Here is a 25183-nt window from a genome sequence, read left to right as displayed (position 1 = left end):
ACTTATCCTCGTTCTCACTGTTCACGCGCCAACTGCTCCGACCTTTTGTTTCTTGTGGGATTGGAGCAGCTTGAGCCAGACTAGAGTTTTGTTGTTTAGGGTTTGCTTTTATCTCGCATCCAGCCACCAAAGTCGCAAGCTTGTTAAGGCTTTCTCTGGTGAACGCAAGGTCAATTTTGTGTTTCTTTGTGCTTTTTTCAGAACGCCATTTTCTCGTTTTTGTGCTTTTCTGAGAATGCCATTTTCTCATTTTCTCAGAAGATGAAAACACCCGTGTGTCCACATTTCGGCGCAGGTTAAGGATCTCAAGGTGGCCAAAGTTAATCCGGAGCCCTGCCTTATTGCACCCTTCATAGTGCAGGTGTAGCTTAGGCGCGGAAAACGCCCGAATTACATTTTATTCCCGTTTTATTTAGACCGTTACGCGTTTCCTCTATTCTTTCTGCCAATCTAACATTCATTCTGAGGAAGGAGCACTGTTCCCTGAGAGGGGCATGCTTACATATGTTTTGCCGGAAATGTGCGTAATGTTTTCTTTGTGCTGAACAACATTGGCCTGTATGGTGAATGCCATCCGTTTTTCTACTGTGGGAATGTCATTCCTACATATACTTTGCATTGAACATTCCTTAAACAGTTTTTCGCATGGACAGTTGAATCAAATGACAGGCGGACAGACACAAATTGTTGCGATCACGTAGCCCAAAAGAGTATTGCCTCTGATGGATACGTGCAGCAAGTACTTCCACAGTGTTATATTTGAGACACCGTGGTACTCTTCCTAGCAATTATTTCCCGAGGCGCAGCCATGCTGCCTTGGAAAATAGAACATTTCACCACAGCGGCTGCAAAGTCTCTACTAGCGCCCCACGGAGCTAGCACCGACACAACGCTGCCGTCAAGTGATCCCACATGGCGTTTATGGCCAGGCCGTCGTATCAAACATCACGTGCACGTGCGCATTGCGACGTAACCCAATATACGCCTGCGGCAATACAACACTCCCTACCAAAATACGTTAAAAGGCGTAGTATGGTGAACGATTCGGAGGGCGCCTGCTCCTCGTGCTTCTTAACATAATAGATGGTTGCCTGCTACGGGAAAGCGCAGTAGCGCACCGCGGTATCAATTGACCACTCTGTCTTCTTGCACCTGACGCACACTCAAAATCAAAAGCATGGGGCCGCCGCATGGCCAAATTGTCCTCGCACCCCTCAGGGGGTTCGAGCCAAGAACGCCGGAACTGATCAGCGTGCACAAACCGTATTATTCTATTTCCCACGAACAGCATTGTTATAAGTGGGCCAAGGACCACGCAGGCAGAGACGAAAGTTTTCCTGGTGCCCCGTTGCCGTAAATCTGAGCCGCTGGATTAACCCTTTCTTGACTTTGCTGGAGTCAAGCCGCTCCTGTGCAGTCATGTGGCCAATCACGGTCAGCGCTTCCACGGACAAGCACATACTGAGGCTGACGGTCCATTGGTCCTACCGCCAAACCCTGTCCAGTCGCCACGTGCTCGAAGCGCTGCAAGGATGCATGTAGGTCGTCGCGTTTTTCACCAAACAGGGGTAGGAGCTTTTGTCGATTCACTGTTCCCGGCAGTAACGGTTGTGGGGTTTTGCAACCCTTGGCCGTGTGTACGAGATTTAGGCGCCGGTTAAAGATCCCGGGGGTCAAAATTAATCCGGAGCCCTCCATTGTATATACGGCGCGCCTCATCGCATGCGTTGCGTCGGCGCGTTGAACCCTTCAATCAATCAATCAATCAATCAATCAATCAATCAATCAATCAATCAATCAATCAATCAATCAATCAATCAATCAATCAATCAATCAAATCAATCAATCAAATCAATCAATCAATCAATCAATCAATTTTGTAACCCTTCTTGAAGACGAATCTTCAACTCCAGGATTCGCACTTCTCTCTCGGCAGCTTCCTTCGCTATCTCAGCAACTTCTCGCCGTGCTTCGTTTTCCCGTTCTCCAGTTTGTCCGAGTGCTTGTCTCTCAGCTGCCTTCTGCATGATGCATCGCCCGCTGACTGTCGATCAGTGTTGTGCGTAATGGTGTTGCAAGGAACGGCGTTCCTGGAACTAGTTCCTTTTGGGAGGAACGGAGGAACGCCACCGTTTCAATAAGGATCGGTGGAACCGTAGCGGTAACTCGTTAGGTTTACGAAGAAACGGCAGGAACGGCGTTCCTTCTGCAAACGTTACATCGCTAGGACTTGGCTGCTTTTGATGCCAAGGCTCGAGCAGAAAAATCCACAAGTCGCGAACTGTGAGCTGCCCTACAGCGGAAAGTGGTTTCTCGGAGGTCAAGGGCAGAAGAATAACCACGCAGCGGACCGCAGCTTGTGCTTGCTTTCATGCCGGTTCAGCTTACGCGGCGGCGTTGGACGGGTGAATAGCGCAGCCGCCAGAATGCTTTGAACCTTGCATCGTTTGTCTGGGGAGGCCAGAATGCGCGTCTAGTCGATGGAATTCTTTCCCGCCGGGTAGAGTCCGAGCGGCCCTGCAGGGCCCTCGTGAAACCTACGTATGTGTATATTTTCCGGGTAATTACCGCCTTAGTGTGAGTTAGGGCGGGTGCATTGTTGTCCGGGAAGTTGCGCTCGCTGTGAGGTCATTCGAAGGAACACCGACTATCAATAGAGACATGGGCGCGCCGCAGTATCTCGGGGTGTTGTACTGCTCGAAGCTACGGAGTGCGCACGCAGTTAGTCACGGCGCGGTCTATCGCTGATCTGGTGGGAATGGGTCGACGGGAGTACCAGGTCCTTTTGTATTGCACACGTCGTGTTGACAAAGGACAGGAATTTCGGCATTCTTGGGCATAATTTCGTGGCGTGCCGTATGGACAATACCTGAGAGAGGCCGCCCGAAGGTCTCACGGTCGGCGTTCAGAGTTGCTTTAGTTGGGCGGTTTCAACCTGTTTTATACCTTCGCTTTGATGAATACCTGGGTGTGAGAGTGAGAGTGTGGATCACGTCATTGTTTGTGTACAAATCTTTGAAGTTTGTTGACCTGGCCAATCAGCGGCCCAGTGTGTGTTAGTTATTAGGTCCTCTGGGAATGGTTTTGTGTAATTAAACCGAAGTGTTTTTTTTTTGTTCTTGGACAGTCACAGCGAGAGTTATATAAAGTCGAATTAGGGAAGCTTGAGTCCTGACTGAACGAGAGTGAACGAGGAGTTATATATGTTTAGCTGATATCTTTAAGCATTTCTCTGTTTTTTTATGTGAACTTAGTATATCAGGGGCGGAGTTAAACATGTCTGGAATTTGTCCGGTTCTCCCTGAAAAAATTGTTCTAGGTTCAAAATTGGGAAGCAAGGAGCTGTCGTTCCTGTTTTAGAGGCACGTGTACAACACTGGTGTCGATCCACTTGCGACGTTCAAGTGCTGAGAGACCCAGATGCGTCCCGATCGCCGGTAGCTTCTCTACATCCATGACAGAGTCTTCAATGACGTGTCTCACAGCACCCAGCTCCTTCCTGCAGATGTCAAGAGGAGATCCTGTCCGGCTCGCCACTTTTGTTACAAATGGGCCAAGGACCACACAGGCAGAGACGAACCCTGTTTAACACGTTGAAGATAATTTCATCAAGACGAAGGACAAGCACACGGCGGGATGCATAATAGACGATGGGGATAGGCACAACACAGTCTGAAGGTACACAATATAATCTTACAGTTCGGAAGGTCCGAGAGCAATGCCCCCTATGCATGTCCGCTCACGTTCCGTCGCGATGTGTTTCTAGCGCCTCAATAGCAGCAACGGCAGCGCCCAACAGCGGGAACGGAGCGTCAGCAATTGGCGCACCAGCGCCGCGATGACGGTACCCAGATGCGCTTTCGAGCCTCGGCGGAGGTTATTAGCGGTCTTGTTCAAGGTGGCCGGTGGACCAGGCGTCCGAAGGTGTCGTTTCCACGTAACCGCGCCCTGTTCCATCGCTTGCCTTCCAGCCGTCGTCGTTCGATCTTCCGATCACTCCCGCGTGGCCCCTCTTCATTGTCGTCGTTGCTGCAGTTCCCGCAGGAACAATTGCGCGGTGAATCGCTCGCATGGCTATTCATCCCAACCATATGGCCAGTGATTTCACTTGTGTGACTTTGCCCGGGAGCCACTTCCCTACTTCGTCACGCACCGAACGTACCAACACGCGATCACCCGCAGCAAATGATCACTGCGCAGATCGGCGTTCACCTGCAGCCACTTTAACTTTGACATTTTTTCGACCATTGCGCTGGTGACATTTGGCCGTAGCAACGACAAGCGAGTCCGCAGTTTCTGTCTGAGGAACAACTCTGCCGGCGTCATTCCCGCGAACGTGTGTGGTGTTGTTCGGTATCAGAACACGATATTATCAATTCTGTGCTGCAACGTTCTTTTGTTTCCTTTTCCTTGGTCGTCCAATAACTGCTTCAACAGTGCCTTTTTCGTAGTTCGAAAGGCACGCTTAACCGCACCATTCGATTAAGGGTGAGACGGAGGTGTGAACGTATGCTTTATGCCATGAGCCGACAGAAAGGTGTTGAATTCTGTCGAGCGGAACTGCGAACCGCTATCAGTCACTTCTTCCATCGGCAGTCCATGAGATCCAAGGAAGGAATGCACTGTTTCGACAGTCTTTTCTACCGTTGTCGAAGCCATTAGCTTCACTTCAAACCATTTCGAAAGCACGTCAATCACGACAAAAGGCATTTGCCCTTTTTCCGCGAAGCCAAGTTGTACCCTCTCCCAAGCGTTTTCACACATTGTCCATGGTCACAGCGGCGCAGGCTGTGCAGCAGGAAGGACACTTTGACATGTTCGACATTTCATCACGATTTTCTGGACACCTTTATAATTACCTGGCCAGCACATCATGGAACGCGCCACGGCTTTCATCGCCGCGGCTTTTAAGCAATATGTTGCTCGTGAAACAAAGCAAGAACCACGTCCTGGAAGCATTTCGGAATTACAATCCTGTTCGTCCACACCCCACAACCATTATCAATAGAGAGCTCGAAACGGCGTATCCAAAATGGCTGCAATTACGCTGCGCCATACACAGCACAGTTCTGGGACGCCTGCTATTGTTGTCACAGTAAATCTTAATGGTAAGGAAGTTCCCATGTAACCAGGTACAGGCGCCACAGTGTCTGTCATGTCCGAAGCAGAATGCGCGAAGCATTTTCCTAATGCTCGTTTCAGAGAAGCCAACCTTCAGCCTGTGACGTAGAATGGTACGCCTGTCTCTGTTAAAGGGAGTCTCGATGTGGCAGTGTGTTATCATGACCACTGCTTTCACTTTCCTCTGGTCATAGCCAAACAAGCTCAATGGGCTAGAATGCCTACGCTAATTGGCCGGTATTGGCTGAGTAAAATTAAACTGAGGTGACATGAGATCCTGCAACTGACGGCAGCAAAGGCATCCGTACCACTCACAAAAAAGTGCCGTGACGCATTTGAACCGGGCTATGGAGTTATTATGGGATTTAAAGTCAGCATTGTCGTGAAAGAAAACGCCACGCCCATTTTCTGTAAAGCACTACAACACACAGGACTGAAAGGAAAGGCTATACAGCTATTCTAGAATTATTAGAACTTGTGGAATCGATCCTGGGCAGCTTCGGTAAATGACATTTCATTTGTTTATGATGTGTCATCTGTCATCGCGATTTTGCGTTTCTTTATTTTTGTGCGCCCTCTAATAATTTGTTGCCTCGGCTAGTCTCCTCGGCTAGTCTCCTAAACGGCTAGTCTCCTAATTCTCTCGAGGAAATATGAATCCACAGCTTAGGCCATTCCAGCAGCTTTACTCATTTTGAAAAATGGTTGTAGAACGTTTTGTGAGAGATTCGTACTTCTCTCGTAGAATAAAACTAAATTGCTTTCCAGTTTTATGTAATTAAGCCCTCCCTATGAAAAAATGGCTAATTAGACACAATGGTATTTTCTTTGCAAAATCCGCCGTAGAACAACTTGTAAAAGCTTCTTGTTTTTCTGGGGAGTGAAGCTACATTCTTTACACGTTTTATAAAGGTAGCTCATATTTTATTGAGCAAACTCATTCAGAACAGTACTAATTTTGCGGGAAAACCTCCGTAGCATGATTTTTAACAGCTTCGTGCTTGTCCGGTAGAATAACGCTAAATTTCTAGGAACTTTCATGGTGCTAGTGTGCCATTCATTGCGCAAATATTGCTATCTGTAAAGAGTAAGAATGTCTATCCCTGTAAGTTTAATTGCCCTCACTTAAACAGTGCCCGGTCAATACTCTCGCAAGACATAAATACGTCGCTATCTCAATGAAAAAATGAATAAAATGTGTTGGGGCGTTTTAATTAGCAACATCTGAATCTCATATTCTAATCCGAATCGATAACAGAGGCATGAAATCCTATGCTTCAATTGTCATCCATGTTGTGGACAGGTGAATGGGCCTAATATATTTTTTGAAGTGCCGACACTTGTCTGGAAGATTTTAACTTGCTGATTTCAATGATATCGGACTAAGAGGTTACCACTTACCTGTTTCGTACGGAAGGGAACCCATTACCACTCCAATACAAGCAATGTATGCCAAGACTCTTAGTGCCATCCTTTTTACCTGACTCTGAAATGAAAATAGCATATAGTGGGTAACTACTCTGTTCTTCTATGGTTGTTATGTTTAAATAGAAAGCAATTGTATTTTTTTATTTCTGTGAAGCGTTTAAACCGAAAGCGTAAAAAATTGACTACTCGTAGAGACCTGGATAAACGTAACAGCAGACCTGCCGGCCCCTCTCTTTTCGTCGGAGACCCGGCTGTTGCACCTAACATGGATTTCCGAACTTGCTGACGAAAGTTCTCCATGACTGGCCGGCCCTGATCATTCTAACACAAACGTGTTTTATGCGTGTGTACACGAAGATCTCAGCGACATCATATCCGTCACGGAAGGACGGGGCCAGAAAAAGTGCTATTAATTCTGCGGCGCCTGGTTTCGAGTCCACGACTCTCTCGCCAGAACGGGAGATACTATCTTGATCACAGTTAGGGTGAACACGGAAGACCGGTCATTTCGTTCGCCGGCTCCACCTGTCGGTGTTCCCCGTAACTTTGATGGCATGCGCAGTTCGTTTGCAACGAGGCTATGTGATGCGCGTGCGAAGTTACCCGGAACGCTGACAGACGGCTCCCTCGCACGGAATGACACGTGCTCCCGTGTTCACCCTAATGCTTATCAAGATAGTACGCGGCGCAATGACCACTGCACTACGAAGGGAGATGTGAGCAGTCCTACGAACGCGACTTATGCCCTTTCGTATGACTTAGTCATATGGAGCTGCCCTCTAGGAAAGGCGAAGCGAAGTAGCGCATAATGATGCTAATGAGCGCCGACAGTTGGCACCTCAGTGCCAGCGCCATCATGTACGGGGGACGCGCTTGAATTGAGGCAGCATCCGCTGTATTTAAAGACGATGGTCTTTCTTGGGGTACCTAAACCCAGAAATTTTGGTCTGTCTGTCTGTCTGCTTGTCTGTGACTCAATCCAGCCAGCCTGCCAAAGTGAAACGCAATCCGTGCAATAGTCTTACATACTCACAGTCAAATATAAATATCTAAGTCCGGTTTTAATGTTCATACTTGTCAACATTGTTAAAGAAGAACAAGACATTACGGAAATATAAGACACAAAATCATAAAATGAGCGATATTTAGCGTTCCTTCATAAAAAATTAATGGAATGGAATGGATGACTTTATTATAGGAGGGGGCCAATAGGCCCTATATACTTGATTTTTGGGAAATGAAATACTACATCCGCAGCAAAAAAAAGATTCACTTCGTCGCCTGCTGTCCCCCCGCGCCACTATAGCTTCTGGCGGTATTTTAAGAAATCAAGGGGCAACAATTACGAAAGGTTCCACTAGATAGGTTCAACGTTCTGCTTGGAGCGCACGTGGAGTAGGGCAACGGGGTTCTATAAACATTGAAGTAGGGCGCCTCGATTGATGCGCGTCTCTGCCGTACGGCAGCGCTGGCATCGAGGCACCCGGCGTGGAGCAGTGAAACGCGGTAAATTTAAATTTACTTGAGCAAACCTTTGGCGTGTTTACCTTGGAATGAGCGCGACTGAAGAGGAACAGCACGAGAGGTGAGTGGAAAAGGGAAGGGAGGGATTTACTTGGCAAATGTCGACAAAGACTATCGCCTTTTCTCGAAATTTGCAACGAAAGGAGCAAATATGCGGCCATTTTTTTTCTTGCGTGTCGGCGTCACTTCATCTGGCGGGGTCAGTCTCGCGAACACTTCGCGCATGAAGGAGATTCCTTTAACAATGAACTTCTTATTTGAAGGCCCCTTGCACTTCCGTGTTTGGCGATTCCTAGGAAAGAGGGATCGGCCACATTTTTTTTTCGGAAGCTTTCACATCTCTCCCAAAGTGGGCCGCGTTTGCATACACTAGAACACGCGGTAACCCGCTCCTCTAACTTGGCGTCTATAGCGGTAATTCGGCGTCTGTGCTCCCACTACAGAGGCCTTTTGTTGGGGCCTGTGGAAAATGAATAAGTTACTCGAAGACTAAGTATTCGCGGAAGCAGTTACCACAAGCGGACAAAATATTTTTAGCGGCGAAGGCGACACGAACATTATCTTTAAATGGGAGCTTTTTAAACAAGAGGTAAAAATGAAAGCCCTGGAGAGATCGGGCGCACTTAACAAGGAGGGCAAAAGTAAAGAAGCTCTGCTAAGAAGTAGCCTTGTTGTTTGTGTCAAGGAAGAATGCAAGTCGCCCGGCACGTTCAAGGATGATATTCGAACACTGAAGGCGCAGCTCGAGGAATTAGATAAGGAGAAGTACCATGGCGCGCTTGTACGCGTGAGAGCTGAACGGTTCCTGCTTGGTGAAGCGCCGACCAAAAGGGTGCTCAGCTCAGAGGAAAGATATGCACAAAAAACATGATAGTGGAAATCGAACATGATGGCGCACTGTGTAACGACCAGGCAATCATCGAACGTAGCTTCTGTGACTACTATGAGAAGTTGTTTCCTCGTCAGTCTATTGATGCAGTGCAGTTTGAAAACGAGTTTATGTGTTTGTTGCGGTAAAAGAAAAAACAGCAAGCATAAAAAGTGATATTACAGTCGACGAAGTAACGAAGGCTGTTGACGTGCTGAGCACAGGGAAGACGCTGGGTCCTGATGGACTGACCGCATCTCTTTATAAAAAAGTTTAAGGATGACATTAGCCCCGTTCTACGGAACATCTACGCCGAGTCGTACAAAACAGGAGTGCAACCACCTTCCTGTCTTGTGTCACATACAGTTTTTATACCCAAATCAGAGGAATAACACAAACTGAGGCATATCTCTGCGTATCGCCCAATCAGTTTGATAAACGTCGATTATAAGGTGTTAATGAAAATATTAGCTAGTCGTTAGCAGACTGTAATAAAATATATTATAGGACCGCACCAAACGTGCGGAATAAAGGGGCGGTCAATAGTGACAAATACTCATACTGCCAGATGTGTTCTCGAATGCTGTGACAGTATGCAGGGTGCTTTGGCCATGCTACAGATAGTCTGGCAAAAACATTTGACCATGTATCGCATGAGCTTCTTTTAGATATGCTACAGGATGTGAACGTAGGTTCTGTTGTTGGCTAGGTAGTGCGCATGGCGTACCATGGGTGTTGTACTCACCTTGTTCTAAACAAAAAGGTAAGCAAATCCATTCAAGTTCAACGAGCGGTGCGTCAGGGTTGTCCATTGTCACCGTTGCTTTTTGTTTGTACATTGAAGCCCTTTGTTTAAGTATCATAAGAAGTGAGAGAATCAACGGTTTTCGCTTAGAGTCCTCTGAAGTGGTAGTGCTCGCCTATGCTGATGACATAGCCATTTTTTGCGTCGACAGGAGCAGCATACGTGTTGCTGTAAACATCTTAAAGAGGTTTTGTAAATATAGTGCCAATGGAGTCAACTGGCAAAAATTTTTTGGGTTCTCGCACGGGGACTGGGATTGTACGCCAAGTGTTTCCGAATGTATCAGCTGGCAGACGAGGCCAGCTAAGTACTTGGGAGTGCCCCTAGAATATAATGAAGATACAGACCCCTATTGGCGCAGACAGACTGCTGAACTACGCGAAAAAGCAGAGAAATGGAAAGGCACTGGCCTATCCATGTTCGCACGGGCATCAGTGTGCAACGCCTTTCTAATGAGCAAACTATGGTATGTGCTTCAGGTTATGCATTGTTCGCGGGCGAATGTACAGGCCTTGCACCGGGTGTTCGCAGTACTTATCTGGGAATCGGCCTGGGAAAGAACAAGCCGCACGAACCTCTTCCAGCGCGTGCGTGAGGGGGGCCTTTCTTTGTCCCATTTGTTTTTGTGGCAAGTCACCAATCGCATTTTGTTCTTTCGTGATGTGAACGATCCTTTCTTGCGCACTGTTTGTCAGCTGAAGTTATCCAGGGCATTGCTTGAATTTGTGGTTACATCTGCACATATTTCTGTGGGAGCAATCGACGGCTACTTCCGTGGAGTGGTTCAAGCGACCCAGTTTTTGCGTCACGTTTCAGTTTAGAGTACCTATCAATCAAGCGTTACGCGGAAAACGTTCTACCGTGATTTGGTTAACTTTGTGTACCTGTACCATTGTACAGGACAATGTATCGTGCAGGGCCTGGGCAGGACGTGCTAAAAAGTGTAAAATGTATCATTGTGCCACCTTGGGTAAAGTCTTTCTTTTTTAAACTTCACGTGGGTGTGCTTCCAGAAAAAACGTGGCAGAAAGAGAAGGGCTTGTACTTTTCATGGGGGGTGGACTGCTACCCGCTTAAAACACCCGAGGCAGTAGAACATGTGTTCCTCGAGTGTTGGGACGGAGTCTTTTTCTGGGACGTGCTTCAGCGGACCTTCAAAAAGGATTTCCCTCTGGACGCACATGGGATCAGGTTCCTATACCCATTGAGAGTGACAACGGGGTACCATATGACCTCGTCATGGTCCTGGCCCTGCACGGCATTTGTAAGTCGCGTATGGCGATTCATCATCGTGACCTTGATGATAAACGCTCGAAAGAGTATTTTTCTGATTATATGCGAATTATGATCGAAGTCTAGAGAGCTCAACCTGACCCTCCGGAGTGGCTGTTCGTGATGGAGACTCTAACGGACCTCAAGGAATTTTCGCTGTTTTCTGCTAGGAGGGTTTTGGCTAGCAGTTTTTATCTATATTGTGTTTTCTTTCTTTTATTCAAGTGGTGTGTAAAATTATGGCAATAAAAAAAAGTGCTTCCATTACAGGCATGAAAGCACGTAAATTGGTTTGGAGAACAGCACGCGAGAGATCACGCCGCGAACTCTGTGCAGAGTGTTCTCGAAGGTCGAGCTGGCCGACGCCGGGAGCTCCTCAAGAGGTGCACTCTCACGTATTCTCGCTATTTCTGAGTTTTTTTTTTTTTTTTTTTTGCAAATTCCTCACGTGGTGCAAGCCCACGCACAAGCCCGGACGACACAAAGTGCTCCTCACGCGCTTGGTATTTTGTATTTTTTTGTGGTAATGTTTGACGGCGGAACTAAGAGCCTTCCAATTCCGTAACTTAGAAATTTGGTGTATTTTTTAACAGCGCCCCCTAGCAGATCATCATGGAAATAAGAGACAGGTAGTAATTCTTCTGTATGCGCCTCAAATATTTATAAAGCTGGCAATAACATGCGAACGGATTGCCAACGTTTCACGTTCCTATCAAAAACGCTGCCGATTATAAGCGGTAAAATTCATTGCTGCTGCATCACAACATTTACGCTTGATACTATACGCAGCGGGCCACAGTAACTAAGTGCAATACTGTGCCGCCTGTTTCGACAAATTTGCTTTCCAGCGAAAGAATAAACGGGGCTAATGAATAACTGTAAAACCTGACGTTTTGCTGTAACCATGTTTTTAAAAACAGCAAAACAGACCCCTTGCGAACGCCGCTGACATCGGCTAGAAGGCTGGTCTCCAGTCGTCTCACCCAGCGGCATTAATGTACACATTCCTGTCTCTACGAAGCATTCACGCCAGCTCAAGTACTGAAGCTTTTTTGTGCATATAAACTGACAGACAAGGAGTTGAGAAAACTGTGGTTGATTCTTCTGTAATAGGAATCGGTAAAATACGAAAGTGACATGTGCAGCGACATCTGCAGCTGAGCATGATTTGCGGGTCGTCGGCTGTCTTGTGGCTGTGCTTGACGAGCGACGTCCTGCTGGCGGGTCACTTCGCCAAAGGTGTACTGGCATCGTTTCCGTAACGGATATGACGCCAGTGAAATCTTGGTATATCCCGACATAAAACACTTTCGTGTTAAAATATAAAACCCGAAACCGAACAACCCTAATTATAACCTACTCCTTAGTACTAAAGGTTGCTTCCCCAGAAGAAGATCCTGTGTGCAGAGGTTTTCTTGCGGGACCCTTTACAGGCCGTTTGCTTCGTTGTACTGGTGTCACTTCCGTGACGGATAGGTCGTAGGGAAAATCTTCGTGAATACCGGAATAAAACACTTTCGTGTTAAAATGGCTTTTCGACAGACCCTCTTTTAAATGCTCAAACTGATCCCAACTTAGCCTCACTTCCAAACGCCCTAACGAAGATGCATGATTGTTCTGGGCTCCATTTTGACAGCCAGACAAAATTTATCGGCGCACAACAAAAACTGTAGAGTGAAATCTCGTTGTTACGTTTTTCATGGGAACTCGAAAGTAAAACATATCATGAGAAAATCCTATCATCCAAAGACGTTAACAAAGCATAATATTCATACTGCTTCCGCAACTAACTTGTACTATGCAACATTGAAATAACTGGCCAGTTCGTGCAGCGCTTTCTTGTTTTCAACGTCGAGCAGTAAATTGTTCTAAAACGTAAAAAAAAAGAAGCTGCTGCTATTTTTCTATTCGCCGGGCATGGCAGCGATCCGTGTCATGCCCTAAATCAATGAATCCAGCTGCTGGACGCTTGGAAGTCTTCAGTGTCCAAGAAGAGCATGATGCTGTCAAAGTTTTTGCGTAGGACTAACCCGTCGACGTTCACTCCGGCCACTCACACCTCTTTGAACCATGTACGGAGGACGTCTTCCATTTGCTGATGCTCCGCACCTCGCGTTGGTTTTACACAGGGACCGAAAACTCTCAGCTTCTTCCGAAGTTCCTCTTGCTGTCCGACAATAGCGTCGATCCTTGACACTCGCAAACCGAGGTCGTGGGCCCAGTAGACGCGGATTTATGTTAGGGTTCTTTTCTGATTTGCGTAAGATTTCCGCTATTTCCACTTTTTCATTTAAAGCGACTTCCGTTTCCTCGACATTCTCACAAGCCTGGAAGCACCATCGTGCATCCCAACAATACAGCCAGAGTGGATCTATGGAATGCAGCAACAAGGCCGATAGAGAACCAAAAATTAGCGTGGAGAGCACGGAGCATGGCGAGAAGCTTGGAAGGGAAGTCGAATGCCTGTCGAGAACATTGAGCAACTACATTGGTTATGATAAGTTTTCCTAGATGTGCGCGGTGCATCTTCTGCGTATCTTATCATTGGAAAGCGATGCCTGGCAGCGATGTTTCAGCAGCCAAACCAGCGATCAGCAATTAAGAGAATATGGCTTGTTGAAATGTGGTTTGAGCTAGTATAGCAATAAATACAGTAAGATTTCTTGACAACGTCGCTCAAGAGCTATTTTCACGGTCGTATTATCCAATTTGCGGTATAAATGTGGTCGTGTTAAACGCACGAAACTGCATTATTTCTAAGTGACGTCCGGCGATAATGAAACAAAAAGTATTAGGCCGAAAAACGAATTTTGCCGAATCATACCGACAAGACTCCACTGTATACAGCACACATACACAAACCTTTGGAGATAATAAAGTTGCAGAGGTGACTTCTGAATTACTCCGTGCACTTTGGAGTGTGTCGTTCATTGAAATTCCGATCATCGATAACGAATAAACAACTCTATTGGTTTCGCGTAGAAAACAGGCGATGCCCATCATCCTAGATGTCTGTTAAGGCAGCCTCTTGGGCTGCTTCATGGTGTTTTTAGGGGCGAAGCTCCTTAGGGCGTGGGTCTGTCCATCCTCGACGCATGTATGTAGCCACCTCTAGTTTAGTTCTTGGATTGTTTACTAGATGGCGTGGCTACCTCTAGTTTAGTTCTTGGATTGTTTACTAGATGGCGGTACTTGTATATGATGAAAAGATGCGCTTGGATTGTTCACTAGATGGCGTGGCTACCTCTAGTTTAGTTCTTGGATTGTTTACTAGATGGCGGGGAGCGTTGTAATAAAATCCGTTAGCTGTTGGCGCGCGCTCGGAGTCGCCCGATGGATAAGGCTGCAGATGTGCGAGCCCGCGAGGCAGAAGCGCTCCGTGAAGCTGCGCGACGCCGCCGCCAAGATCCTGCCGTACGAGAGCGGGAGGCCGAAGCGTGTCGTCTGGCTGCGCGACGACGACGCCAAGATCCCAGCGTTCGAGAACGAGAGGCCCAAGCGTCACGGCAACGGCACCAGGACCCTGCCGTACGCGAAGCGGCACGGCTGCGGCGCGAAGAGGATCTCCAAAACGTCAGAGAACGGGAAGCGGCGAGAAAGCGTGCGTATCGGCAGGCAGACCCCGATGCAGTGAGAGCTCGTGAGGCGTCTGCAAAACGCATCAGGCGAGCTCAGCCCCAAGGTGCTGACGCGCGGTTTAAGCGAGACTTTCTAGACGTTACGTTCGGACACAGATGTAGTGGGCGAACTTGCACTGAAGAGTCACGGTTTTACCGATGATTTCCCCTCAGGAGCTTCGCCCACTCATCATCATTCACCCCGTGGATATGCTGTGAATTTTTTTTTGTTTCAGTTCAATCCCTGGCCCTTGTCACGCAACAGTTACAAAATGTGAAAGAAAACAGGGAAAAGCGTGCCAGCGAGCAATGCCACATGTTGTTTGACGGTACAATATGCGCGCCACAGTTCCGGGCCAAGGCGCTGGCGGAGCTCGACGCCGGGGACGCTGGAGCCCGCTACGTCGATGCAGCGGAATACTGAAACGAACGTGGCTTCGTGGTGACGGTGGTCGACGCCGAGGGCAACCTCTGAGCGGCGGCCAGCTATGCAAGCGGAGATCCGAGGAAGCAGACGGGTGGCGATCGCGCTGGCCCTAAAAGATCCAGGCTGCACAACCATCCTGAGAGGTTCCAGGCAAGCTGTCATAAACTTTTCCAGAGGCAGGGTTTCCCCCGTAACGGAGAAACTACTGCGAAGACAACCAAGCGTCATGGGGAAGACAAGAATCAACTGGTTCCCGGCACATGCAGGGACGGTGTCGGCACGTGCTCAGACCCACAATGAAACCGCCCACGCTCGTGCGCGCGAACTCACTAACCGCGCCGGGCAAAGTGGCGGAGAGCTTTTGTGGTACGGCACACGAGACTGAATGACTACCTACAAAGAAATTACTCAGGCCCATCGACTTGCCAGACGCAAGCTCCCGCCACCCTGCAAAGGATTGAGCAGGGAGCCGGCGGTCATCTATGGGCAACTCCAAACAAAGACGGTCCCGAGCCCCCACCTCAAGCGCAAGATGTACCCGGAGACATACCCTGATGCCACCTGTCGGGTGTGTCGCAAAGCTCCAGCAAGACTCGTGCACATCGTCTGGAATTGCCTCGCATACCCGGACGAATCAAACACAAGACCGACGCCACCTTCCTTCGAGGAGGCGGTGCGAACTGAAGACCAAAATCTTCAACTACAGGCTGTCCAGCGAGTCATCGTGGCGCTGGCAAGGCAGGAGGACCCCGGCGACCCGGTGACGGGGAGGGGGACCCCTAGCCGTGGTGACTACATCTGCGGTGACGACGACGGCCAAGTCACGAAGACCTAGCAATAGGACTTTATTCGCAGGCCCCAAAGATGTTTTTCCAATCCAATAAAATGACACTGAAGGGGTTCCAAATTTTTTGTGAGAGAGGTAGGTGACACCTTGCGTACGAAGCAGTAAAGTTTGTATTCGGTGCATCATCAAGAGCGAGGGGTGACTGTACTTGTCATCATAAATACAAATGGTACCAAAATGGCCGCCACTGCAAATACAAAATGAATACATAAAAATAAACTGATGTCGTTGTGGGATTTGAACCCTGATCGCAAAAGCAGAAGGCGAGTGCACTCTCTACATTCCTAAACAGCAAAGGCAAGAATCTAACACAAAGCAGTTGAAGCGTTTTCCGTGAAAGTTATGTTCCGTGAACCGACGGCACGTAAGGTAGGTATTTACGGTAGGTAGGTTTTTACGTGCAGTGAAAGGACTGCACCTAAAAATCAGTTGATGATTAGTATGCCTCGTAGTGGGAAACTTGTGCGTAGGGCGAACTGGAGTCTTTTCGGTCTCGGCATCCAGGTACTGCATCTCCTGAACTGATCGCGTCATCAGGAGCGCATGGCGGCGCGCGCTAGTCGGGCATTATCTCGCAGCACGTCACCACCGCCGAGCATGTTCTTTCAAATTGTGTTTCAACCTCCCGTGCAAATTTCACGTGTTTCCGACGAGCCACAAACGGTGGAGGACCAGCTGGCGTAAGAGTGAGGGGGAGGCGGTAAGGTATGCTGAGCCGTGGCCACGCGCTAGGAGAAGATGTCATCACTGCGCGTGCATCCCTCCCCCTCACCCTTTCCACAAATGCTCCTCCACCGTTTTCTATCTGCCTTCACTGTCTCATTCGCTCGCTCGGTTACGCGGACATCGCCATCGCCGCCGCCGCCACCACCACCGCGGCCAAACCAATGTACCGGACGCCGAAGTGCTGCGCGCTAAAATTTGGTGCACGCGCAGGAGAGCTGTGACTGCGTGGAAGCGGCCGCGTGAGGACCGGCCAGCCTGCCTATCGGAGTAATTCGCGCGAAATGATGAAGAATCGCAAGCGAAGAACGACACGCAAACACGGTGCAGCAGCGAAGAAAAGCTTGATAATCGCCAATTTTCTCCTTCAAAGCACGTAAGCATATTTAAATTTAAGAGCCCTAGGAATTTTCTTTCATTATATTTAATTATAGCGGCGAGCCGATTCGACAGTCCCGCGTGTGCTGTAGCCATTACCACTCCTGCTTCAGCAAAAAACTCGCGGCCGGCTTCTGCACGTGTCCGTGGGTGCCCATCCGTAATCGCGCTGTCCGAAGCCCGGAGGTGATATAGAAATTATATGTAAAAGTGCAAAAACCAACGGAAACGCACAAATAGTGAAATTTCTTTCGATGTAAGTCAAGTTTTCGTATCATTGTTAAACGGAACAAAAGATTGTATTTGTGACGTTCTGCATACAGGCAAACGTCCATTTAACTAAGAGTGGTTTAAAGAAAGTCCCGATATTATAAAAATATAGGGATCCTCTTCAAACGCCCACAGAGCAGAATCCTTCTACTCACTCGATATAATGAACCCAATATTATGATCTGTCCCGGTTTAACGAAACTTAACGAAACGAAAACGAAAAAGTACAGCTCAAAAAATGTTTTGTAGAGAACGCCTGTAAACTGATTCATGACACGCGAACCACAACATCGCGGAGGGCATTTGTCATGCTTTTCAAAACTTTTGTCGCAAAACAGGAGTTGTAATTTGATGTTGAATCCTTCAGATGACGCCAGTGGTAAAAAAACAGTCTCGTTCGCACGTCATAGATGGCAGTGGGGCTGTTGGAAATCAATTTTCGGCGATCGGATTTTTCAGGGCGGGCTTTGAGTCGTTCGTGCAATATTGCTGTACGGGAAGTTCCCTGGCTTTCGGTTTCTTTTACATCGTTCTATGTTATAACTCATCTTGTCTCTTTTTCTTTTGTAGTAGAAGTTCTTAAAACTACAGTCAGTTTAGCATTGCTACTCGCGTGCGTGGAAGTGGTATGTGCAAGCAAGCGCACCGCTAATCTTTGTGACGAGCGTATCGGGCACATAAAAGAAAAATAAAGTTGCGGCTTCAGACGCTGAGGATATCGAAGCTATCGAAGATATGGAAGCTCCAGTGCGACATCGGGTCAAGTGATGGATGCCCTTTATCGGTTGCGGATGTTTTCAGGAGCGCACGAAGACACGAAAGACGCACTGGACTGACACCAAACTTACGAGAAATCCATGCGGTCCTGGCACTAAACGTTCTTACACCCTTTTTGGCCGAAAAGGGTGGAAGAATCTTGTTCCCTGACGAACACCTTTGAAAGGTGTCTTGGCTAAGGAAGGGTGTAAGGATGAAAAAAAGGATGTTCGTCTGAACACCCTAAAAAGGGTGTAAAGATGCTCAACACGCTAAAATAAGGGTGTGGGCGGCGGAGCTATGCATGACCGTGTGGACAGGCCGAGAGCACAGCATGACGTACAGACACATTCAATACGCATAAGGCACACTTCACCATCAAATGAACTGAGCAAGGAAACCAAAGGGATGCATGCGGGCAGCGAGCACGTACTGACTTAGAAACACGTCCTCTCTTCTTGCTTTTATAGCCACCTAAAGAAAGTCCGCCTACAGAGTCGGCATGCGTGTCGCAAACAAAGAGATTTACTGCTAAGTTCAAAATCATGCATTTTAATGTATGCATATACAAATCAGCATGCGGAATTACAAAAACCTGTCAATCACGCGGTAGTTATTATTTCGTTAAATACTATACATTCTCCGCCATCTCAAAACCCTCCAAAAAGGGCAACATTATTTCACACCCTACTTCCCAAAATGGTGTAAAGCAAGAAATTAGGACATTTGAAACTAAAACAAAGGGTTTAAGGAAAAAGTGTGTAAGAGAAGAGGTGTAAGAAAAAGGGTGTAAGAGACCTCCAACTTTAGGTGTAGTTCATACCCGTTTAGACGGGTTGACGGAACATTTCCTACAAGCTGAGTAAGTTTTGTACCTCACGATGTTTCGCACAATATAAATTGGCATACTTTATTACAGGTGAAGCTGTGTAAGCTTGAACTAGGTTCGGTGTCTTTAGCAAAAACAGAGAGAGACAAAGAACTGCGCCCCCCTTACAGTGTGCACCACCGCAGATATGGTATAAGAACAGTAAAGTCGGGTTTGGAGCCTGTTCGAGTGTGATCGCACAAGACGCAAGCGTATGCGCACCTCTTATTACACTATTTCAAAGGTACTAGTCTATTTCGGATTCTCAAGTGCAAAACGAATTGGCGCAGCTTGCAATGGCGGTGCGAGGCTGGAGAAACAGCATAGTTGGGGGTCGACCAAACTTGTTTCCCCTTTCGATCCGCTGTCAGGGTGCGGGACATAATGGAACACCTTTGTAAAATCTGATCAAACTAGGCCTCACGTATCAGTACTTATCCTAGCTAGCAAGAACATTGCAAAGCACAACAAACGTAGCAAAACCTTGCAACACCGGAAGAAACTAGGTCGACCACCGCACCGCTGTTCGTTTTTCGCAACTGAATACCCATTTCACACCGTCTCAACCCCTTACAGAAAGTCAAGCGTGTTGCGTTCGAAAAACAGCCGTTGCGCCCCACAACTACAGTCTTTAATTTTAAACGTTCAAATTGATATTTCCCGTGCCAAAGCTAAACATGGGGCATGTGGCGCACTGTATCAGGAAAAGAGCGATCATTGCAGACGAACAATTTTTATTTGCTTTTAAAGATTTCTAACGAGTAGGCGAAGGTATGCGGGATGTTTTGTTCTTTACAGAGTAGTTATTTTAACACCCTAAGAAAAACTAAGGGTGTTGATGTTGATCAACACCTTTTTTTACTAAACAATGGTGTAGAGCTAGGAAACGGGTGTTGTGATTCCAGACAAAGGGTGTAATGGGCTCCCAACACTTTTTTTCCACTTTCGCTACACCCTTTCTGGTCAAAAATAGTGTAAAGAAGTTTTGTGTGCTTGCTTACAAAGCGCACTCAAGAAAAGATAGCCGACGTCTTTGGTTGTAAATACATTTGTAGTCCTCCGGCGGCAGGTCGTGCTCGGGAAACAATTTTCGTTCTGTCTTTTCATACGCGTGGGCCCAAATTTTATTTTCGGAGTATTCATGCTTCGCCAATAAGCCAACGCATAAGCTTGCTGGATTCTGCTATAGTATACAATCGAATGTACCAAATTATGCGACCACGAAATGCACAACTCAATTCACCGAAGTTATCCACTTAACGAAATATTTCCCTTCGCCCCTAAGCGTCGTTGAATTATGTTCTGACTGTATACCCAACCGTCATTGTGTGATCACCACGAACCAAAGTCTTCTATTTTATTCTGGCTTATATTTTGTTGTTCGCTTTTGATTTATCCTTGGCTGTACATTTCTCGGGCAGGTCTGATGCACCCTGGGCGGGCATTATCGCTGGTGCTGATGTGGAATTTTTAAGTCGTCCCAGTAGAGCACTGAGTCACCAGGCGCCCATAGCAGCAAATATAGAGTGTGCGAGGGCAAGGCTAAGTGTCGGCGGGCAGCACGCAAAATTTCAAAGTATTAGGTTGAACATAAACACTCCTCAAGATGCTCGTGACTCGGTAAAAAGTGGTTTCGAAATATGCCGGGCACCAAATGAGGTGACCCCCACTGCAGCATCTGGCAGTTTCGACGAATGGGCGATGACAAGTCAGTAAGAGATTTCAAGCATATGGCGTCGAAGTTGCCGTCAGCCAATGCAAGGGTCCGCACCCGGTGTTCAAGAGGATAATCTTTCTTGAGCTACCTAAACCCAGAAATTTTGGTCTGTCTGCATGTCTGTCATTCTTTTCCTGAATTCAGCCTTTCGGACGAAAGGTAAATCAATATTTGAACCGGATGTTTATCCGGTGAAATTTCGTTAATTCGAAATTGATTGCAGTAATAGCTCGTTACTTCGAACCGCAAGGGGCGCCATCTCAGTTTGAATTGTTGAACGTTCGAACTAATTAAGTGCACAATAAAAACACCACACTGCAATTGTGCAGCAGCGAGGCATGTCAGCTTTTTGATGTTTGAAAAGGCCCGTCATTGTCGCCTGCCTTTTGGCTAAAAGGCGGCAGTGAGCACTTTTTGCTGTCACAGAGGAATGTTCAGGAAACCTTCATCTTAGCCTTCTTGAAAACTGGAGAATATATGGGCGGCGTTATTTCCGGTCATGACCTCTGCGGAGATTGCCGGACTATGCTTCCTCCTAGTCCTGCTTGTCGTCATTGCCAACGTCCGAAATGATGCCATTATCTGTCAGCGCACCACTGTTATGGAGCAGTGGTGAGCAGTAGATCCAAAGAGTGCTCCTCTTCCCTGTCTTTGTGTGAAGATGGCTACTAATTTGTAAGATAATTTTTGTGTGTGTGATCTCGGCTGTGCGTGCTCGCCCCAAGGTGCCTAAAAAAAAAAAAGTCCGGTTCTGCTATGGTTGGCGTTCTGGTTACTGTATTTTGCTCCATTTCAGTTCTGGTGCAACTAAATCACGCGCCGAACAGGCTCGGTTAGTGTATTCTCAAAGCGAGCGCGAAAAAGTAGTAATTTTGTATTTCACACCCACGATAAAGAGAACCTACAAGGCTGGTTCACGAAAATTAGAACGTTTCCAATTGCCGAATTGGTCAGACACTTCCACTACAAACGATTGTGCTGAATAATCCGCAAAACAGGTGAAATAGTGATCATTCACCAGCCACATTCTTGCCAGCCCTGATATTGACACTTGGCCTAGATCATATGGCGCAGGGCACCCTACTTAAGCTTTAACTACAAATCATGTATACACGATTTAACAGCGCCCCATTTCTGCTTGATCGTTTCCCTTCAATGCTTACAAACACTCAAGAAACTGATAGCCTTGTTCTTATTATTTCCCCTGTTTCGGCATTGATGAAGTTGCACAGCACGAAATAGCAGTTTTCCATGTTTTATATATTGGTACTCTCAAAACTACGTATTTCGAAGCCAGAATGAAGTTGAGTGAGTTATCTGGGGTTGTTTTTAACATGAAATAATATTGCATTTCCTTCATTGGCCTCTTAAACATGCCATCTCAGAGCGACAGGAGACGCAACAGAATAATAGCTCCGAGTTTGGTGCTTTCGGTATCTAGCTGCCTTTGCCTTCAGCCAAGAGTGAAAGATGCCTCCGCGCTCGCGAAGGCTCAGGAGGTCGAGCCAGCAGCTCTAATACGCAAGGCTTACAAGCTGGCATTGGGACTACCTGACAGCAGCACCTCGACACAGAAACTCGTACATTTGGGAGTTCACAATGCCTTCGATGAACTCCTCGAAGCTCATCGTATGTGCCAATTATTACGCTTAAAATTCACCTCCACTGGTAGAACGAATTTAACTCAACTGTGCCTGCGCTCACCACTAGAACACCCCCAGGCCGATACGATTCAGATTCCGAGTGAGATTCGCCAGTTTACCGATGTGGCTGCACTCTCCCTCAACGTTCATCTGGCACTCCACTAGGCTCGCAGACACTTCCGAGCGGAAGCGTTCTCCAAACAACACCGTCAGAGCTTTACCACCGTGTACGCAGACGCCGCATTCCACCCCTGAAAAATAGCCATGACCGCTGTTGTGACTACAGCTGAATCATTCCTCACAAGCGTATTAATTCCTACCACTCCACGGCACGAACTTGCACCGCCCAAGCCCATGCCCAAACCCCTGGGGTGGTCATTATCACATACGGCCAACAAGCGTGTATAACTTTCTCGAGAGACTTCATCTCATAGCCCGCCGCACAAATTCTACTGCAGCATTCTCTCGAACGACACGTATTCATTATTTGGGCTACACTCCAAGCTTACGTTCCCGGTAACCAAGCTTTCCACCGGCATGCACGAGAGCTAACACACAGTGCAAGCCAGATGTTTGGCGAGCGATGGCAGGTCTGTTTCTCTTGTCCTTCAAATCCCGGAGCAGCACCGGGTGGGGCGAATAATATTCTCCCTCCACACCAAAACTTCACAAAAAAAAAGCCTCCTTAGAGGCTTTCAAACACACCTCCGCAACCCACGAGCACCTCGCAATGCCGCTTCTGCGAGGCTCCGGGCACCATCAGCCATGCTATGTAGGGCTTGGATGAGAACCCCTCATGACCTGCCAACCTTCTCATCACCTTTTCCTCCCCCGAGCACTGAGAGGGAACGCTGTGACGTCTAATCATGAATACGAGCTTCGGCGGGTGAAGAGAGCCAAAGAAGCCGGACCGTCTTATGGCGTTCATGAACATGGACGCTGACACGACTAGAGTACCTGCTCCCTAGAGTACCTGCTCCATAGAGACGTTCATTCATCCTGCCTATAAAGCAAGCCAGCTACAAGGAAAGATTGCACGTGAGGCACACTCACGTGAGTACATTCGATTCTTTGGCCACTATGCTAACTTTTCAGCTGTCACCCGCCACGGGAGTGGTAATGGAAAGCTGTATTTAACTATCAATCAGTGCAATAATGCTCCTACACGTGGAGCGCATTCCGAGGTATTTATCACCTGTACCGGCGGCAGTCTGAGTGTCTCCGTACCTCTGGCACCTTCCGTCGCGTCTTACGCTATAATGCGCAATCTAATATGAGATTCCGCGATTACAAACCAAAAGGCAATTCGGGCACGACGCATTAAATGGAACTACTTCAGGGATAGACTCTAATTTTGTGGGCCGCTATACATCTACTTTGGAAAAAGTAGCATTGAAACCAGACTTGCTAGTTAACGCAAACATATATAGGAAAACGAAACACCTGTGAAACAAACAAAAACCCATTTAGGACAGAAGGAATGAGCGCTGGGCAAACAAGACAGCGCCACAAAGTACTGTTTTTACATAGTAGCCCCATTTATTCTTCAAAGCCGAAATATATTTTCGCTGCAGGTTGGACGGGGGATACAATTCCGTGCAAAGGGACGAAGCTTGTACCATATGTTAACAGTTGCTGTGTTATTTATAATTACAATTTGGTTGTTTTAAGACAAATGCAACTTGTTCGTTCTAGGCGCCCAAAAAATTGATTATTTCTCCACCGCAATATTTCGCTTCGACACAGCGCTATGTATAGAACTAAATCGACAAACTCCTGATAAAAACAGTAATGCAACTGAGCCTCATTCGCTGTCGATGACACACGATCCAAAGGCTAAACGCGTCGTCACATAAACAATTAGATGAAATGCTCCTAAACGTAACCAGTTTACTGCTTTTTAGTTGCTCAAATAATTTTTTGTAACGATACAAATTGTTATAATCAATTTTTTCGTAGTTTTTTTCCTCATCAAACATCCACCCAATCACTCTTGAATAGGTATGAAGTACCTCTGTCTTACATGAGCATCCTCATTTATACGATACCTAGTTTATGTATAGTTCCAGCCGTGTTGTTTGAGAAAGTAGCGTACCACTTGGTCTTTCAGACTGAATTCTCGATAGGTCACCCGGTTATGCAAAAAGATCTATTGCCCATTGCAATCTTTTTGCCTGAGCGGAGCAATTGCACGTGCGGTTGTATTTGCGACACCGCCCACAAGTCTTTCTTGTATGGGCTGCGAAGGTCACACGTTTTGTGTTGAAGTATGATCTGGCTTTTTTTTTTGCTTCCTTTGCTTTGTACCCAACCGTGTTTTACTGCACGGGTAGAAAACACAAAGATGTTTCTCTTTGTTAACCTTTTGTGGATCGCAATCAGTCATAGGGGCATAACAGAAGAAAGAATCCTTACATGCACCTATAAAAACACTACCAAGCAGTAAATCTATGCATTCGTCTCACGGCAAGGTGTTTCAGGCTACTGCTATAGAGTTAGAGTTGTCTGAAGATATTGCTAAAGTATTAATGACGGTACGTATTGACACGAGGGAAAAAAGCAATTACCAACGTGAGACCAGGCTAAAACGCTTTCCAAGTAACGTTTGAGCGACAGGTTTTGGTAACAATTCTTCGACCATTTTTTTCGCGTAATATTTGCCTCTTTATCCACACTGAATGATGCAACATTGTAAGCTAGAATGACACAGTTTTCAGATGATCTAGCCACATGCATAGACGCAAGCTCACCTCAGTGTTGTGGAGAGAACTTTGAAGGTTTCACGACTGCTGTACCACAATAGCACTCAGAGAGGAGACGGGATGGAGGCCGTATCGGGGCCCTCAATGTGCCAAGGGAGTGGGACAGTTTCGTCGTTCTGGCGGCGTTTCGATAAGAGGAAGGCCGCGGCAAGCGTTC

General features: G+C 47.1%; 1 long non-coding RNA gene across 1 annotated transcript in view; it reads right to left on the bottom strand.

Moving 5' to 3' along the window:
• LOC144166340 (uncharacterized) overlaps nt 1-25183 on the bottom strand; it is a 28895-nt gene extending 3712 nt beyond the window's left edge. Inside the window, exons 1-2 of the long non-coding RNA XR_013321649.1 lie at nt 25015-25183; nt 6523-6607 (exon numbers count right to left, since the gene is read on the bottom strand). This is a non-coding gene — a long non-coding RNA (uncharacterized LOC144166340). The remainder of the gene's footprint in view (nt 1-6522; nt 6608-25014) is intronic.

This window comes from Haemaphysalis longicornis, unplaced genomic scaffold (genome assembly GCF_048455015.1).
Source record: "Haemaphysalis longicornis isolate Haplotype H1 unplaced genomic scaffold, Haemaphysalis longicornis Haplotype H1 scaffold_17, whole genome shotgun sequence".
Lineage (NCBI taxonomy): Eukaryota > Metazoa > Arthropoda > Arachnida > Ixodida > Ixodidae > Haemaphysalis > Haemaphysalis longicornis.
Note: the sequence above shows the minus strand (reverse complement) of the source record. Positions and strands in the feature narration are given on the sequence as shown.